The sequence below is a fragment of the Nothobranchius furzeri genome, chromosome 9 (assembly GCF_043380555.1).
Source record: "Nothobranchius furzeri strain GRZ-AD chromosome 9, NfurGRZ-RIMD1, whole genome shotgun sequence".
NCBI classification, from domain to species: Eukaryota; Metazoa; Chordata; class Actinopteri; order Cyprinodontiformes; family Nothobranchiidae; genus Nothobranchius; species Nothobranchius furzeri.
This window is the reverse complement of record NC_091749.1, coordinates 40,675,763-40,688,346: the sequence shown is the minus strand read 5'-3', so window position 1 is coordinate 40,688,346 and position 12,584 is coordinate 40,675,763.

Genomic DNA, 12,584 nt, shown 5'->3' with positions numbered 1-12,584 from the left:
GTGCCTTTTTCCTGTTCTCCATTTTTCATCTGTCTGGTTGAGTTCAGTGTGTCAGAGAGAGAAAACAAATATGGCTGTTTTAATCATCAAACTTTCCTTTTACAGGAATATACTGATTGTCTAAGTCAATAGCATCCATGGACATTGTGGTTTAACAGTTCCTGTCAGAGAACTCACGGAACAAGCTGTGCCCGAACATGCTGAACACGAAGCCAAACTTTTGGGGAAACAAAGGGAGAAAACAGCAAAAACTCTGTTGTTTTTACTGAGTCACAAATCTCTCCCGTGTGGAAAAAGCCTTCAGATGTTTTCCATTTGTCAAACAGTCCTAAAGCATGGAGGATGAAAACACACTCCTTCAAGCTTTATTACCTCACTGCTGCTTCCAGATTCACCGATGCCGGACAGCAGGCTTCCTGGAAGTGCACTCGAGCTGTACACATGAGCGAGTGGGGGGAAAGAGCACATTAATGCACACACTTACCATAAAGGTGTATTTTTGGTGTGACTTCATTTCCTCGGTCAACCCCGCTACATGTTTAACCGTTCTTGTGGAGCTCTCTGGAAGGAAGCCTGGCTTCGGTCAAGTAATTCATCTCTTCTCTGCTTTTCTCCTTATTCCTGTTTTGCCAACATACCATAAACCTGAAATCGTCACCACTCTGGATGGTTTTGCAGTGATTAATGTGAAACTAGAATGGGCTGAGAGAGATGGTGGAGCTGTTTATGTCTTCCTTCTATTTTTATGTCTGTTTTCCTTTTTATGAACATCAAAATACAAAATCCAGCTCGAGTTGGATTGGACAACGTGTCCACCGTGCTTATTGTTGTCAAAGTTGTATCACATTCACGGGTCAGAAGGCTCCTTGGTGGCAGGGACCCAGGGGGTGGAAGAGATCTGCCAGGAGTTTCTTAAGGTTCTGGATGATTTGGGGGTTTTGTTGGTTGATGGGGGCGGTTTCACTGGATTGGCAGACTAGGGAGATGGTCCCCTACTTAAAAAAGGGAACCGCAGGGTGTGTTGCAACTACAGGGGGATCACACCCCTGAGCCGGTAAAGTTTATTCAAGGGTTCTGGAGAGGAGGTTCCGTCTGATTGTCTAACCTTGGATTCAGGAGGAGAGGTGCATTCCTGGAACACTGGACCAGTTCTGTACATTTAGGGGGTTCTGGAGGGTGTGTGGTAGTTCACCCAATCAATCTGCATGTGTTTTGTGGATTTGGAGAAGACATTCTACCGCATCTCTGAGATTCCTGTGGGGGGTACTTCATGGTGGACTGGGACCAAAATTCGGCCCTGGTATTTTTACAAATCGCCGGCCCTCAGTCAGCCCTCCCCATTGGGAGAGTGGTGGGGGTGGGGGGTATTGCCACCCGCGGACTCGTCCCAAGGCTGAATGTGAGATCTAAAATGGACTGGGACTGTAAAATTACAAGCAGGGCCAGACTGCTGCAACCGGGAGCCCTGGCCTTCCAGATCAGCTCATTCTCCACGGGCAGAGATCAGTGGGGCATTAGCTACATGCTAACGCTGTAAAACAACTCCTATGTCATCGCTCTACTGCCTTTTTCTTGCTAAAAACGCCTGGAAAAACTCTGTTAGCTTTGGGTTACCATGTAGCTAATGTTCTGCAGATCAGCAACTGTATAGTGTTGGCCCAAGCTGGGCAAGCAGGCCATTTGGCTAAGCGGCCCACTGGGACGGTGCCAGAATGCCAGAAAGGCCAGTCCACCAGGCCCTCCGATACAGACTGTTAGGTCAATGCTGGCAGTAAGTCGGACTTATTCCTCGTGAGAGTTCGCGAAGGCTGCCCTTTGCCACAGTTTCTGTTCATAACTTTTATGGACAGGATTTCTAGGCACAGCCAAGGTGTTGAGGGAATTTGTTTTGGTGGCCTGAGGATCAGGTCTCTGCTTTTTGCAGATGATGTGGTCCTGCTGGCGTCATCAGAACATGATCTCCAGCTTTCTTTGGAGCGGTTCGCAGCCAAGTGTGAAGCAGCTGGGATGAGAATCAGCTCCTCTAAATGCGAGACCATGGTCTTCAGTCGGAAAAGGGTAGAATGCCTTCTCCAGGTCTTGGATGAGGTCCTGCTTCAAGTATCTCAGGATCTTGCTCACGAGTGAGGGAAGGATGGAGATCAATAGAAAGATTGGTGCTAGGTCTACAGTGATGCATTGTACCAATCTGTTGTAATTCGAGAGCTTTGCCTTCTGGCCTTCAGGCTCAGCTCTCTCTTCATCAGTTGATCTACATTCCAACCCTCGCCTATAGTCATGGGCTTTGGGTAGTGACCGAAAGAACAAGACTGCAGATACAAGCATCTGAAATGAGTCTTCTTTGCAGGGTGTCTGGGCTCTCCCTTAGAGATATGGTGCTCCTCCATGTCTAGAGAAGCCAGTTGAAGTTGCTCAGTGCATGTTGTTGGGATGCCTCCTGGACGCCTCCCTGGTGATGTTTTCCCGGCATGTCCAACCAAAGGAAACCTAAAGGAAGACCCAGGACACACTGGAGGGACTGTGTCTCTCGGCTGGCCAGGGAACGCCTTAGGATTTCCCCGAGGAGCTGGATCAAGTAGCTGGGGAGAGGGAAGTTGGACCACTCCACTTAGGCTGCAGCTCCCACAACCTGACCCCGGATGGACAAGATCACCTTGAAAAAGTTTCCCATTGTTGCAAAGTTGTGTTTTCTTCTGTCTCTCTGTGAGATGTTTGACACATCTACTATTGTTGGTTTAGGTCTGTTTCCTGTCTTCTTAACCTCCAGTTGTTCAATGCAGATTCTGAATCTGGTTCTGTGTGACCTCTCCTCACTGCCCATGAGAAGGTGGTTGGCTGTCATCTGCCCTTATTCCAGGACATTTGCAGCTCCAGGACCAGGAAGTGAACAGCTAAGATTACAGAGTACTCCTCTCATCCCTGACTAATTCTGCTCCCTCGTGAGATCCACCCGGACCAGAAGCTCGTTCCACAGTTTTCCCCCTCCATCCTTCTCAATACGAGTGACTGACATTGAATTCACATTTACAACTCTAACCAATTATGTGTAAACTTTGACAAATGAAGTCGGCAGCATTTTAGCGTGTTTAATTTCAAGCTGTGCAGTTAAATAACCAACATAATATCTTTGGTTTAATGAAAACCACAGCTCCAATAAACAACTTCTGATGTGGGTTCTGTCTGAAACAGCCGTGTGAGGTAAAGTAAGATTATTTCTGCAGATGTTTGACACCACATAATCCACTAAAACCTCACCACTGTTGACATTAACAAAAATCATTTTAGTCAGAAACTGGTTAAAAGAAAATTCAAGTGTGAAACTGGATCAACGGTTTTGTTTGGAAGTGTTTCAGTCTGCTTGGCAAATTCCCTTACAGGACAATCTTTCAACAGACGAGTCAAATAAAAATGTCTCATCTCAGTAACAGAACAGTACTTTCACGTTCTGTCAACTGCTTACACAAGAGACTAAGTACAGTTGTGAGGATTAGCCAACAATCCCAATATCTGCTAAAGTTTCTGCATTCCAGAGAGATAGAGAGCCTCGGGACTGCTTGATATTAAAGCTTGCTTCTCCACCCTAAATTCAGTCAACCTCGGCTCCAGAGAGGGAGAGCCAGATGGCCACAGCTGAATGGGAGAGCCGAGGGAGGGAGTGAAGGATGGAGAGGGGGTGAAGTAATAAAAGAGGGTTAGCTGAGATGGTTTGGAGCAGAAGAAATGTATCCAGTTGGAGGGAGGAGGGTCTGACGAACAGCATCCATAACTGTCTCTCTGTCACACCCGTGGAGGGCTGTTCTGTCTAAAGAGAAGCTGAATCTGCAGCTTAGAAGATAAGAAGAAAAATGCATGTAAAGAAACTATAAGCCTGCAGAGGTTCATGCCCCAGTCTCTGAAACAGTTGAGCAATGCATGTTAAGTCTGTCAGCATTTTCCCTGATTGGCGTCATAACCGCTGAATCAGTGAGAACTTTCTGCTCAGGATGTGAACAGCGTTTGTTGTTCAGCTGTTAGCGCGTTAGAAGGGGCTCTGGGTAGGCGGCTCCTGCAGAGACGAGCACTTTGACGTCGCACTTACCAAAGATTCCACAACATGGTGCAACAAAACAGCGTTGCCATGGAAACCAGGTGGGGTAGGGTCACTCCTGGAGTGACAGTGAGGGTTTGGGTCCTGATGGAGACTCGTCATCCACTAATCCCGAGTCACACAAGACACTGCACACTCCTGTGAGACAATGTCAGTGTCCAGAGGAGCACACACACTCACACACACACACACACTCACACACACACACACACACACACACACACACACTGCTCTGATAAAATGGTATTTTATTGAATCGGTAGTACCTTTAACACATGAAGCAGTGATTCAAAGACATGTTGGTGTTTTTCTTCTACCTTAATTTGTTTAAACACAGAAGATAAAATAAAATTTAATGTCTAAATGTTGACTGGATGCAATTGAAAGCACAGTTCAGCACAGTTTCAATTTGACTGAATAAACATCTAAATAAAACTGAAAAAACTCACAGCATTTTGGAAAATGTGTCACTTGTGCATGACTCAACAGTTATGCTGAAGAACGAGAAAAGAGGTTAAAAATTAGGTTTAAGCTGCAAGCAGGTTTTGTTAGCCGGTAAATTTGTTGTTCCAACTATTTTTATTTTAAGGTAATGAGGATCAGTTATTGCTTCGTGGTCCGTCTGACCTTTCTCAGGGTTTCAGCATGCTACACCACACCCTTCTCCTTCCCAGACAGCTGTGTTCCCTCAGGTCAGTCATGGTTTACACTTGCACCAGTTCCCAGGATGGCAGTCCATGCCATTGCTCTTTCAGCCAGAGCTTTGGAAACCCCGTCCGTGTTCTCAGGTGTAAATAAGCACACCCTGAGGAGGCAAATTTGTTTCCTTCTTTGCATTGAATCAGAATGTTTTCATGAGAGGTTTAGAGAACGTTGGGTTTGATCAAAAAGTGGAAGCGACGTCTCTCTGCAGGTTTGATCTGTGCTCACAGTCTGGCCCCAGAGAAGTTGTTCTTTTCCCACAGAGTTAACTCCCCAGACGGTGCCCTCCACTCTAACACGGGTAAAGGGAAAAGTAGAGGAAACAAGCTGGCATCTTGTTTATTTACCAGGCTGAAAAATAGCCACTTTGTTAGCGCTGCAACATTAGCTTTGCAGACACGAACAGAATGTGGTACCCATGTGACGGCGTCTCTGGTTCTCCTCTCGTCACGCCGACTTAAGCTAATTATTTTGTGCAGAGACTTGACTCCATCAAATTAATGAACTCCTGATTTGGAGGAAAGGCGACGATTTTCACACACACATGGAAGATTTTCAAAATGCGTGTGTGTGTGTGTGTGTGTGTGTGTGTGTGCGTGCATGTGAGACAAATGGTTTGTCACGTCGTCTCAGACCGAGTTGTCCTCAGAAGATCCCGGAAGACAAAGAAGTGTTTTGAGTAGGCCTGAAGTTTGACTTATCTTCAGAAAATGTTTTTAAACTATAAAAAAGTGAATTTTTTCAGGGCTAACCTGCATTTAGAGACTAAAGTGTGCAGAAACATCTCAGGTCGAAGTCTGTGAGACTCTATTAAATGAAAACTTTCCAGAAAGTTTGCTCAGTCTGTCTGTACTTTACGGTTGTTCACCATTATCACATAAAAGAGTCATTCTATGTCAAAGCCACTCACATTTGCTGAAATACACACATTTTATGTGCAACAAGTAAACACACACACACATTTTGCCTGCAACCCACAAAGACTATCACGCTTGATGATGCAAATGTACTTTCCAAAGTGAAGAGGATAAATATCATTAACTGTGTACTCTGCTGCAGAAGTCACCGTTACTCATTCCTGTCTAGACAGCGTGGACGTGCCAGCTCACCTGAGACCCAACTGCCTCACCCCAGGTGAAGTCAGCCTGTTTTGGGAAATTGATGATCTCCATTATAGCAATGTTACAGGAGGTGACTGAAAGGATTCATCTCGTTTAGAGTTAAAGTGGGAACTCTCAGCAGTGTGGCTCACAGGCTGGTGTCTGCACAACGACAAGCAAACAACCTGACCAGACCACTCAGACGTTCCAAACCAACACACACACATACTCAGACTTTTCCACAAACACACATGCACAGAAACACACAGACACCTCAGCAAACACAGCCTGCAGATTCCTGTTTGTTCTCCACTGACACTGGGGTCATGCACAAATCTCCAATCTGGAGGGAAAGTTGAATTAAAGTAGATTAAAACATGTAAAATGTGTTATCTGGCTCTGGTTCTACAGGTTCACTCACTGTTATGGACGGTTGGGATGTACTGTAAATATCAGTAAACTTGCAAAGTCAGTTTCAAAGTTATATTTGAATAAATGTTGCATAGAAGTTTACTTGATACAGTGTTTTCTGTTTTTTGTTTGTTTTGGGGGTTTTTTTTTTTTTGCTTTATATAATGTTTATTTATGAAGAACTAATAAAAGACAATGGGGTCCAGCAACAGGCTTGAGTGGGTTTAAAACAGTATCCATCAGACTTTATCTGAAGTGAAAACAGAGTAAAATTCACTTTTCTGGGGGAAAAATTCATTATAAAAAAAATCATGAGTGCTCAGATACTGAATTAAAATTCTAATTTAAACTAGTTAAACTTAAAAAAACTCATTTTGCATCCAATTACGGTTAATTTTACTTCAAATTCCAGAGCAAAAAAATGTTAATTTTTTTTTATTTGTACTGGAAATTTATTAAGAACGGACATAATTCTGCAGCCAAAACCACTGCTGAAGCATGTCTCAATATTTCAACTTTAAACTAAAGGATCAATGTGCACAAATAAAATCAGAGTTTTGGTTTGATTGTCCAGGTTTGGCATGACTCCCGTGTTCAGAGATGTCGGATAACAAAGCTGTGACGGAATGACTCATGGTCTGAGTACGGGCGCAGATCTTATTGTATTATTTCCCAGCAGGGAGAAAACATTAACAGCAACCTGGAAAAAATATCCATAAAAGTTTTCCTCTTACACAGCTGACCCCAGACATAAGGATTACAACCCAAGCAAAACATTTTTTTTCATTCTTTCATTTAATAATGACATAAACATCCATTTTTAGACTGCATTCGTTACAGCAACATTACAAAAAGACAAAAACATCATAGAAGTTTTGTAGCTCTGAACAGACGATGAGAGTAAACAGGTCTGATGTCCTCACCATGTCTCTAACCTGTAATTACACTAGTAGCTCCCCCTGAAGCCATCCCACCCGTGACATCATAGACCATCAGCTGGTGTATTTTGAGTAACGAGCTGGAACATTCTCTCGTCTTTACTTGTTACCAACGCTTATGTGATCAGCTGTTCACACGACTGCCTACAAACACTGAGAAAGACACTGATGGCCCTACGATTGTCCTGTTGATTTGTCAAGTTCCTCTGATTTATCTACACACACACACACACACTCACTCACAACTCAACACGTCTGTGGTTGCAGAAGTGACAGTGTCATGGTGAGGTGTTGTGAAAGTGAAGTTCTGACACTTTCGGAGGTCACTGGGGTGAAAGAGTCAGGATGTTCAGGAAATCCATGGAAGGAGGAAGTTAAAGAGCGCAGCACAGTAGCAAGTTTCATTTCCAGGTTCTAACGCGGAGGCGTTCTGCAGAGATCTCTGATGAAGACACATACAGCGTAGAAACGTGAGTCCCTTCGTGAGAGCTCCAGCTTCTTATTTGTAGTGTTCACTGGCTGTGGACCACCGACCACTAAGCAATTGACATCACATGGACATGCAGATCATGTCTATATTAGAGTCCGTCAGTCCAAGTTCGACTTCTGTTGGACGTGCAAACCAGGTCCACTGTGCAGATGTCTAAATATGACCCCATTTGGACGTCAACATGACGAGAAACATATGGACCTTGAGTTGGGGAACTTTTGTTGGACATCCTGGGCACATCTAACACAGGTGCAGGAAATTATATAGAAAATATTCTTGCTCCTTGCTCAAAGACGTGTCGCAGCGGCGTGATTTTGAGCAGTGGGTGGATGATGCACAGAAGGCTCCATTCCTTAATATTTTTTAAGCCCTTGTAGCTTTTTGGAGGATGCAGCAGATGTTTGAGATGTTTAAATGAAAAGTTAAACTTGTTTATCTCACATAATAATAATAATTATTATTATTATTATTATCACCTCACATAATAACATGACTTCATCCGTACATTATCTATGCTGCCATGCAGCCCCGAGCATTAGCCATCTGTAAAAATGTTCTGTGGCGTCTGATGATTAAACATTGTCTGCTGTTTTGAGTCAGCGTCAGGAGGAGCTGATAGCAGTTCAGGTTTTGCATTTTTATAAACCAACATTTTCTTCAGATTATCAATCACAACTCCTTCTAGCAGCTCGATCGTAACAGATGCAAATGTGTCCCACACTGAGACAGTTTGCACAGAGAGTGAGGAAAAATTCTGTATCTTTATCATCTGAATTTGGGTTTCAAGTGTGGGAGAACCTGCCAACATCTAAAGAAGTTGATCAGAAAACAGCTGCAGCTCCAAAAAGGATTGGTCTGTTTGCTCTGGAAGCAAAGTATTTTTATTTATTTGTTATTCAACAGGGACATTGTCCTCCAATACAGTACAGAACAAGTTGTAGCAGATTTTCATCTCCCGTCCCTGATTAGGCTTGTCTGGTAGTTTAACAGACTTAAATGTCAGGTTCTGATATTAATTCATTACTTTTAGACAAGTCTAAACATCACTGATCTCTTCTTACCATTTGAGCCTCAGTTTTCTGCTACAACAGAGTGTAACCTAAACCTGTAGATCGTGTAGAGTTATTGAACACGCTCGGGTTGTGTTTGTGTGAGCGGATGTTCGGGTCCACTGTTGACTTAAATAACACGATCCCAGACAGCCGTTCCCTGCAGACCATACCAGTGAAAACAGCACTTCTCTTTGTGGCTGTGTTCAGAACGACCCTTTTCCCTGTGCAAACGCATGCATACACACACACACACACACACACACACTTCATCTCCACAGGCGCTCTGCCGTGGTGGAAAGTGACATCATCCTTCCAGGACCACTGAGTAACATTACTTTTTTTAAGTGGAAATCTGGTCTCTGGAAATGAGGACCGTCTCAGCTATGCATGAACAATCTGAGAAAAATTGCTTCATCCTCTAAAATCTTTTCTAAAATCTTGCATCAGATTAAAAAAACACGTTCTGAATGGTTCAGATGGCCTTTACGTAGCTGTGTTCAGCCTCTTCAGACGCTTTGACAGAAACGCTGTGAGGGTCGAGAGTTTTTCTGTTACTAATGGTAGATAAGAGATGTCCAGAGAACTCTTGAGCTTATTTGTTCGTCGGTCTCTCGTGTGGACTGGAAGCATATGCTCTGCTTGTGCAACACTACAAGAGCATCCAGTAATTATGGGAAACAGTGGTTCTGCAGACTCCGCCATGAAAGATAAAGCCTGGCTGGCACAGAAACCCATGTTTCAGTCTGACCACATCTTCAAAAGCTCAAAATCTAAGTGTTTACCGTAAATCCCAGAGAAAAACCAGTTTACGTTTCTGATTTGCTCCATGCCATGCCTCCTGTTTCACCTTAGCTTCCACCATTCATCACACATTGTATACATATCACCCGGGCTAGAGAGTAGAGATGTTTATTTCTTGGCTGATGATCTCTGGAGTTTACGGGCACGCTGACTGATGGTGAGGCTCTCTGATTTAACACAGCTGTCCGACAGATTACAGGACAATAAAACGCCTGAACAGCTCTCTGGTCAGCCATGTTTGATGGGCTGTGAAGAAAAGTGAAGTGCAGTTGGGAGAGAAAGTGCTTTGTGTAAATAAAGACAGCAGTTTGGGGTTCTTTGAGGAAGTTTTATTAGAGAGACACTCCTCCAGATGTGTGTTGTATAGCATGTGTCAGAATGTTGATAAATCAGCAATAATTAACAAAAACACTCACATCGGTGCAGCATGGTGAACATTTCTCACCTCGTTCATTCTGAATGTGCATTTTATCAACGACAGCCAGAAAGCAACCAGCCACATGTGTTTGAGACTCATAAGTGTATTTGAACTAAGATCCGAGAGCGAACGCTCAAGATAAAACCCGTAATCTCATCTTCTGCATTCCATCCAGCGAGGCGGGGCAGGTTGTTGGGTTCCTGACGTTGGCCTCATGGGAGCAATTTGTCCTCTCGAACCATGCCATAATAACACTAGTGTTTATTAAAGTCTTTGCCTTGTTTACAACTCTTTAACTCATCTTCCTGGAAAGGGTTTTCCACTCAGGAAACAAGGAACTAAACCTTCAACAAGACGCTTTGCAACAGAAAATGAGGAGATTGATGCTCATGCCATGAAGAATAACTGAGGAGGGATGCTACAAAGCACAACCAGCTTCAGAGGGGACTCGGGAAAAGGCCAAAGAGTCAGCTGGTTGCATTAAACTTTTTATCTTAAAAAGAAATAGACAAAAACAGAGGGAAAATCTGACTCAGATTTGTGTTTCTGGGAGGAAGCCCTCTATTGCAGCTACTGATGACAACACTGAATCCTCTGAGAGACTTCTCCATTGGATTGAGTCTGTAATCTGAGTGGGACATCGTCTGACATTTCCTCAAACAAATATGCTACACCACGTCTGAAAATGTCTCTGTATTTAGAATCAAAAAGGATCTTTTATTTACATTAGTAAAAATACGACAGAATAGTTCACCCCAGCCTATTTTAGCCTTGTGGGTTTTTATTAGGGCCTGTACAGCTTTCTGTTGGCTGCAATGAAACAAAACAAGAAATAGACCCCCATCAGCCAGCTGCAGCACTAGAATGTGCATTAGAGATCATCTTATTGAGATCAGCTGCTGCTGTTGCACTTCAGCGAGTGTGTCATGGCCGACCACTAGGTGCACTGCTTCAAAGAACAATTAATGTGCAAAACCACTTTGTTCAAAGCTAAATGTCAGCCAGCTGAGGAAAAGTATAACTGATGACAGGATATGATGCATATTCCAACTGGTTTATAAATTCAGATTAGGTCTAGACTTTTTAAAAAGAAAAGAAACTAAATCTGCAAATGCTGCTAAAGTCAATAGTTCATTGTTCAGAAAGCATGAACATCATCATTTATCATTAATTAGGTGTTCGGATTTTTTCTTCTTCTTTTGAGTCTAAAAACTCTCCTCATCATGTTAATGTTTTCTATTCTCACCTATCCCAGATGACAGAAGGCATTCGTGGCATGTCTCCAGTCTAAAATCTACAGACCAGAACATTTCTCGTCATAGAGTTTGTGCATTTACCGTTTGGAAACTGAAAATATTCAGAGCACGCCAAGAGGGAAACTAAATCACTTCCAGAGGTTTGCAGAGATCCTGGACAGGAACAAGATTTTCATTACCTGAAGCCCCCTGAGAAGGTGCATTGCCGTCCAAACTGTCTGTACTGGAAGGAGTGAGATTTTTAAATTATTATTTTTAAGAGGGGAGGACATGAATTTGGGCAAAAATAGCATGATTAGTCTGGCAGAGAAAGTCCAGTTTTAGCCATTTTGAGTGATGCAAAGGCCCCAGTGTGCTTTGACGAGTAGAATAAACTCTTTTAAAGAGAAATAACATAATTTATTTTCTGCAAATGTGATTCTTCAGAGGCAAACTGATGCTGTACTCACTTTTAGGTCTAGAAAAGCCACAATGCTAGAGATGCTAGGTCTTCCCTTCTCTTCTAAACTCAGAACCAGAGTGTAGTTCTATTTTATCACCACTGGAGGGCATCAAGGCCCGCATTCAATAAGGTTAATGAAAAACTTCCAGTGAGGTTGTAGCATAGACATTACTATAATTTTAACCCACGTATAAAAGTCATAGTAATTATAAGTGGTATGTTTTACCTTGAAGGAATTTACGCGTTTATCATGGGTGCTGTAGTAACCCTCGTCTCCAGCAGAGGGCAGAAAAATGTGTTTCTAAAGAAAGCCAAATATTAAAGCTGTTATACCAAATCTGCAAACAAGCTAGTTTTTAACACTAACGCGGTCACGGAACACACACGCCTCCTCTTGAGTATCTTCCCTGAGGCGCGTCTGCGCGATGACGGCGGAATCGAGAGAGGGCTAAACACCAGTCGCTGTTTCCTAGGTCCAAACATCTCATGTCGCCCATGACTTTAAGTGGTGTTTTTCTTTTTGGGACTCTGGTAGTTTGTCAGGCCAGAGAAACAGAAGCCGTCTGTTTCTCCTTCTCTGACATTTTTGAGAAGAGAACCTCTCACACCAGTGGTGTTCTGTTGCTAAATATGTGAAATGAGTGGAGGACCCACGAAAGTGCAGAAAGGTGGTTGAGTGAGACAGACAACTGGATGGTCAGTAGTTGCTTTTGGTCAGGTTATTGGTGGATATTTTTAGACAAATAAAAGAGAATCACGTTTTTATCTCCACAATAACTATTTACAATGTTAGAAGGTTAGGAAGCAAGAAATAAATGTTTTGCTATTTTGTTTTCTAAATAAGCCATTGCAGCTTTAAAGGGCTGAGTTCCCATCTTTCCATCTAG